Here is a 7,101-nt window from a genome sequence, read left to right on the forward strand (position 1 = left end):
TCCTGGGACAGCCATGACAGAAACACAGTGGTTTAGAGACCTCCTTGCTGACCAGCAAGATGACCTTCCTGCTGATTTGAAACCCAGACCACATCTTCCCCACTGAATTGCTGACTGAAAAGTGAACAGTTATCATTGTTTAACACTGGAAGACAGGATTGTACACAGGACAAGGCACCTAAAACAGTTTCAATGCCCAACTCCCCACTGCCACAAGACCCCATCATATGATGACAATTATGAACTTAGTTTGCTCCATCTCCAAACTCTCTTGGCCTTCATTACTCTCTGTCAGTCCTTCAGGCTGATGTAGATTCTGCCAATCACCCTGGGCAATGATGGTCCTAGCAAGATCAGCCTTCAGAAATCCAGGCCGTGGAGACCTGGGAGAAAGTCTGGAGCAAAGAAAATGGACCTTCAGTGAAAGAGGATGGGGTTAGACCATTTGGAACAGGATCACATTAGACAATATTTAAGCAAAGTGGACTTCAAAACACCTCCTCCTGCAGATTTGAATTGGGGGGTGGGGGGGATTGTGGTCTCAGGAACGCCTTTAGTTAGAGCACTTCCTAGAGCATTTGAGATTACTCCACAGAAACACTTCATTTCAAAAGGGGGGAGACAGGACAGCATCTTTGCAAAGGCAGTCCCTCTGCTGTGGACCAGGCTTGAAGGCTTTCCTTGAGTGGGCTGGGGTGAAATCAGGCGGTGAGAAACACCTTCTTCTTGAGGCACTGAAGCATTGAAAGCTGGCTTAGAGCACCATGAAAGCTATGTAACACTGTTGATGGCTTCTATGGGCCTTAGGAAAGCCCTGGTAATGTATCTTGCCAACATCTAATTTATGAATATTATGTTCCTGTTCCCTCAGGTTAGCTGATAAGTTGCTAAGAGCCATTCTCATCCTCCTCAAGCAGTTACATTCATTGCTCCACAACACCAGCCAAAAATCCTCAGCCAGCACAATGAGCTCCAGCAACTTCATCATCTGTGTTGTGCCAAATCTACTGAGCCCAGCTGACGACAATCTGCTCCTGCTAGAAGCACTGATGGAAGTACCTGACAAGATAGGCTGAATTTATTAAGTGGATACAGCCTTGAGGGCCAATCAGACTTTTGCCTTTCAGAGGTACCTTGCTGAACAAATCTCTCTTGAACAAATGCTTGTGGAGAAGCTTCCTGGAAGAGCAGCCCCACTGCTACAACTTTCTGTAGTTGTAGCAAGGCTCAGGAATAGGAAAGGCTGTTGGATGTATTTTCAGCCACATGGCTTGAAAGCTATAGTTAAATGCATGAAGGTGGGGATGCTAGTGGAGTTCTTTGTTGAGAAACGCAGAGGAATATTGGGGAGGAGATGGCAACTTTTTCAGACCTTCTACTGAGGGGTCACCAGTACTCGACAACCCCACAGGTATGAAGATGGACTGAGGATTGTGACAGGCTGGGGCTTCTGGTCGTATTCTTAGTGTGTTACTGCCTGGACGCTTTGCACAAACAGAGCTTATGAGCATTCAAGATGTGACAAATTGTTTTCCTACTGAGAAAAATGGTCAAGAAGAAAACTGGTGTAGGGCTTCAGGTAGGTTTTGTTTTAGTTATTTTTTACTTCCAAGAAGTCATCTCTCTGCATACGCTTTTTCTTTCTAGTTTGTTTGGAAGAGCAAAGCATCTGTGAGGGGGAAACTGATATGGGTTGTCAGGAAGACATATTTCTGGAGGCACCATCCTCTCTGCTTAGCCTGTCCCTAGAAGCAGGAGGAGATGCAGTGGTGGGAGCAGAAATAGGAAAAAGATGTCAGATCCACAAACAGCGTAACAACTTCTTGTGTATAAGGGTAGTTTCTGGTGTAAAGCTGAGGCTGAAATACATGGGGTCTTCTCCTCTCCAGAATGGTATAAGGTGTCTGTTCCAGTGTTTACTGTGAGGATATAAAGAAGGCAGGTGCTTGCTTCTCTGTAAGCAGGTATTTTTGTTTTTTCAGCCAGAAATATGCTGAGAAATATATCTCAGTTCTGTAGACACAAGATACAGCAGAAGCAGAGTTCAAGTAGCTTCTATGCTTCTTCCTAGCATTAGTATCTCGTGTTTGTTTTTTTCTCAACACCAGAAAGATACATAATAAGGAAAAATTGAAAGTGCATAGGTTAATCAAACAAAATTCCTGCAAGAATAATACAGGGGAAGACAAGTTTCAAAAGAAAAGCCTCACAGCCTAGAAGGTTAAATAAGACTCACAGCCCAGAAGATTGCCTGAGGGCTATCTGCTGAAATATTTCTCGTAAGGGCAGAAGAAACCCCGGCAGAAAGAAGTTGCTACTTCTCTTGCTCTTCTTTCCCAGCATTTCAGTGAGCTATATCTCACACAGTCTGAAAAGCTGCCCCCCAGCTCCTTCTGCATCTCAGCATGTCAGGGCTCGAACGTGTGGCTGCAGCAGTGCCTGTGAGCCTAGAGCCTTTCACAAGATCTCTGTTTACTCCTTTTCAGTAGGAAGCCCTAAGAGTACTTAAAAAAGGCATGATGGTGGCAGAGCTCATGCGTGGCTTCTTCTGGACAACAAATTGCTCGCTCATTAATTTGGCTTTCTACATTTTCTGTCCTGTAGTTTGTTCCTTCTGAAGAGCAGGAGCACAGAAGAAAAACCCACTGGCTGCAGCCAAGTCAGCTGTCCTGCTTGTGGCAGTGGTGAACACAGCAGCAAGCAGAGCTGTCTGTCCTCTCCTACTACATGAGTTATTTGTGCAGGAGCCATATGTTGCTATTGTAGCTGAAGGCAGGACAGATGTCAAAATGCATTCTGGCTTGTGAAGCTCTTAAGATGGCAACCAGCACCTTTTCCTGCACCAGCCAGAAGGTCTCTAGGGAAAGTAAAAATATCTGTGGCTGTTTTTTTGGTGGATGCCTTGGTTTCTCTGCAGCATCAGGAAGCCAGCATAACTTCCAAAAATCCAAATTCACTTGGATATTCAGCCCCTACCCTACAAAGTAGTTTGTGGACAAAGGATGAAGCTTCACTTTCACTGACATCATACAACAGGACTCAGCTGCTTTACCTCTGTCAGTAAGCACATGGGATCATAAAGCTGTGGCCATAGTTAAACCCTTTATTTTCCTATGTATATGTACATCAAATTATTGTAAGAGTTACCAAAAGTATATTCATCATCTTAAATAGTATCTGTGAACTTAATGCTTTCAAGGAGCAAGTCAAAATAATTTCAAAGTCATTTCAAGGCCCTGTATTCCCCAGAAGGGCAGCTCTAAGCAATAGCAGACACAGGTGGTTAGGGAACAGATACACTGAACGGAGACAGGCCCCAGTAAGCCGTGTATCTCCTGTAACTTCCCTTTCACCCTATGCTCAGCTGTTGAGTGATTGACAATAAGGTCCAGATTTGTGTCTGGCTCCTGACAGGGCTGTTGCCTTTCTCTTGCAGAATAAAGTGTTGAGACTTTTCTTTGAGGCATAACATATGCCAAAGGATTGATAGGAAGGAGGAGCTGAAAAAGAAAGGCTCAGTGGTGCCTGGGGATCCTTGTTAAAAAGCTAGTGGTATATGCTAAGATCAAACGTGAGTGTGCTTCCCATCTCAGTTTCAGCCATCCAATATGTCCCTTCTTGAGACATATATGCAAATACATATTGCATGAGGAAGCGTCACTGCAGTCATTGAAAAGATGTCCTAGCTCTGTCCACGGAGGGCTTACAGTATCTGTTGCCATTCCTCTCTCTCTTTCATTTATTTTTTTTTATGTCTTTTCTTCCTTCTGTCCTTCCTTCTTTTCTTTCACACTTCTTTCCTTCTTTCTTTACCTTTGCTAGAAACAGTGAGGAAGTAGACAGCTAAGGAATAAACCTTTAAATTTGCCTGCAAATGTAGATTTAGCATTCCTTCAGATCTCTTACAGCATTTCTGCCCTGAGTCTGGGAATGTGTATGTTTGCTTCCTTTAAAACCAACATAAAAACAACCCATGGTGACTTTTAATTCTTGAGGCTTCTTTTTGAGGCTTTGTATGAAAGGGAAACAGTAACATTACAATTAATACCAGAGAGAATTTCCAAAAGCAGAAAGGAAAAGAAAATTAACAGCCAAAGGACAGTAAGAATTCAAGAGCTGAGGTGTGAGATGAAGATTTTTAGGAGGGACAAAGTGAAGTAGAAAGTGTCTTGAATTTCATGTAGGTTAATGCAACTCTCTCTCAGGTGTGCAGCGGATTCTGCTGTCCATCTTACAAACCTTTGAACAGTGCTCTAAGTAAGTCAAATATCCTTGTGATGCATAAAGATGGTCCCAGATCAGAAGCACGCACCTGTATTTTGAAGAAAATATATGTCAGGTGGAAAACACACTCCATATTTTTCAGCTTTAATTTTGCATGTATTAAAACTCTGTTGGTACCAGGGTAATCAGAAACCCTGGTAAGGTCACAAGAATCACAATTTTTAGCTGTTTCACATACTATCTAAATGAAGAAGTAACGTCTCACTATTTTACTTCTGTCAGTTGGCAATCCTTCCACTGGCTTGTGATGTGTGAATCCTAAAGACTCAACAAGGATTTGCTCCAAGTGACTTTAGACAGTAATATATAGGCAGTTCTTAAAAAGGTCATATTTCACCTGAGGTAATTTAGAGGGAAAAAAAAATAAAAAGGAAAGGCAAAAGCACCTAGGCCATATACAGAAGAGATCTTGTCTGGTGCCTTCATATTTTTTTCCCTGTACTGCCCACTAGAGAGCAAAATAGTCCAGGACATCTCAGTGCAAACGTAAAACCAGACAGCTCAGCCTTGTGTTTTGCAGAAATAGTGGCTTAAGTCCTGGAGACAGTGCAGTCCTGCCAGCTCCGTGGCTCTGCCCTAAGGAACATGTTTTGCTTGCAAACCTGGGCTATTAGCAAGGGGCAGCAAGTGTTTATGATGCTCAGGTTTTGGAAATAGCTACATCATATCTACCCAGGGGCTGCTGATCAAGCCTTCTGCATGGCAAGGGGACACTGCAGATCTCTGTACACTTACAGGTCTCCAAGGTTATTACAAATGCTCACAAGGTGCAAAAGCAATGTCGTATGCAATGCGAGTAATAGTTCTCTCTTCTGTGCTATAAGCAATTCCTTTTAAACTGTATTTCCCAAAGAACAAAAGCATAACTGTTCCTGCCTGTAGGGTTTTATCAATGCTTTCTGACTATGTTCTTGTGGATCCCAGTTTATGGTTTGGTTTCCCAGCTGAGCTGTGTCTCCTATCAGGTGTGCTCCTTCCCTGGAGCTACCTGTGTGAAACTAGCACTGTACGGCTGCAGCACCTCTGGCTTAGGTGGCAGATGAAGAGCCTCTTTCCTCATCAAACACATATCCTTATCTTGTCAGCTGCAGGGGACACCTTGACAGGTGGGCAGAGGAGAAAAGCAGTCCCAAAATTTCTAAAATGGTGTGAGATGTTTTCCTACATACGAAGACTTCTTACTCAGTGTAACAGTGCTGAGGCTGGGGAGGATGCTGCAGGGTGGGGGAACTGTAAGGACTGTGGGCCTGAGAATGGAGAGGCAGTTCCCCATCCCCACACCACCTTCCCATCCTCTGCCTTGCACTGAGGGTGCAGGGGGTGCCTGCAGTGCCCTTGCCAGCAGGCATTGCTGGGTGGTTAATCAGCTCTGTGAGTACATACCCACCAGCTGGCAGATCTGAGAGACTGCTCCAAGACCTGAGGAAAGCCCTGGGAAGCTCATAAAAGAGGGTGTTTTACAGTAACTCCTGGTTCTGCCTGACTAGCTCAATTAGGTTGGGTAAAGTTTCCCATATTCTGGATGTTTATTTAAATGGAACTGGCCAACCTTTGCTGCTTTACCTTTGGCTCTATTTTCCTGTCAAATTAAGAGGAAAGTTATCATCAAGCCACTGACCATGGGCTTTGCCTTGGCAAGATTGTGGTATGTTAGCCTGATGCAAGCCCTTCATCCAATCTCTCTCCCTTTCCTGATGACCCTGCCCTCCACCTCTCACCCCCCTGGAGCATGAAAGCTTTCCTCTGCCAAAATCCAGGTGGTGACTGCATTACTCCCCTTCTAAGCAATCCTCAAATCTAATTTCTTCTGTTACGCATGTGAAGTGATCAGCACCGATGTTCTGCTCCTGCTGCTTTGTGGGGTACTAAAGCACAGTCAGCCTAATTTGCAGCACTGTGGGCAACTGAGTTTTCAGTTCTGTAGCTAAACTTTAAAAATAAATAAACAAAACATCATTTTAACTGAATACAATTCTTCTTCAGATGTCTCACCAAAGCCAAACCAAAATTTAGGTTCTGTCTGAAAAAAGACTTTTCAGGTCATTGCAGGAGGACAGAGATAATAAGGGTTGTTAAGTTCCCTGAAATTATCTTGATGTCTATCCAGTTCTAAACAAACAAACAAAAATTAAACTAAAGATTTCAGAATGAAAAGAAATGGGGAAAAAAAAAATCAAAATGTCGGACTCAAATGTTTAAACTTGTTCTGAAGTTCTCTTTCAGTTCTTGGGAGGCCAAGCCAATCTGATAAATTCAAAATGTTCCAAATCAGTCTTTCCATATGCTGTTCACAGTGTGAAAAGGTGTTCCATGGAAAATTGAAGTCAGTTGGAGTTCACTGATGTGTTTTCTGTTATCCATCAGTTATCTCCTGTTTCCATTGTTATCTCTTTGAAGCAGACCCCTCTACCTATGGTTAGATAGCAGGGAAAGATGGGATATTGGTCTCTTTCCATGGCTTGTATGCCTATTAAAATAAATAAAAGATAAAATAAGGCCAGGATTTCCATCTCGGTAAGGCTAGAAATATCCAGCTATTTCAGGTCCTTACTTTTACTCTGCATTCAATTTTTGCTTGCTGAATTGCTACAATCCTACATGCTGCCTTGCTGGGTCTGTCCCACTCCAAGCCACCCTAATATGGTAGTCAGTAGTTCTTCCTCTCACCTATGTCATTGCATAGATTTCTGAGAATCCCCAAAGAAAGTTTATGTCACAAGAGTTGTACACCTATCTGTGCCACCAGGGGAAGCAAGAAGCCAAGAAAGGAACACACACAAGCACAAACAATGTGGATAATTAGCACATTTGCAAGGT

The 7,101-nt window shown here is 43.3% G+C and overlaps 1 long non-coding RNA gene across 1 annotated transcript; it reads left to right on the forward strand.

Moving 5' to 3' along the window:
* Positions 1-1,065: 1,065 nt before the first annotated feature.
* Positions 1,066-3,451, forward strand: LOC311431105. Its single transcript, XR_014689241.1, has 2 exons — positions 1,066-1,579; positions 2,605-3,451. It is a non-coding gene; the product is annotated as an uncharacterized lncRNA (long non-coding RNA).
* The last annotated feature ends 3,650 nt before the right edge of the window (positions 3,452-7,101 follow it).

Source organism: Aythya ferina (genome assembly GCF_964211825.1).
Source record: "Aythya ferina genome assembly, chromosome: 2".
Taxonomy (NCBI): Eukaryota; Metazoa; Chordata; class Aves; order Anseriformes; family Anatidae; genus Aythya; species Aythya ferina.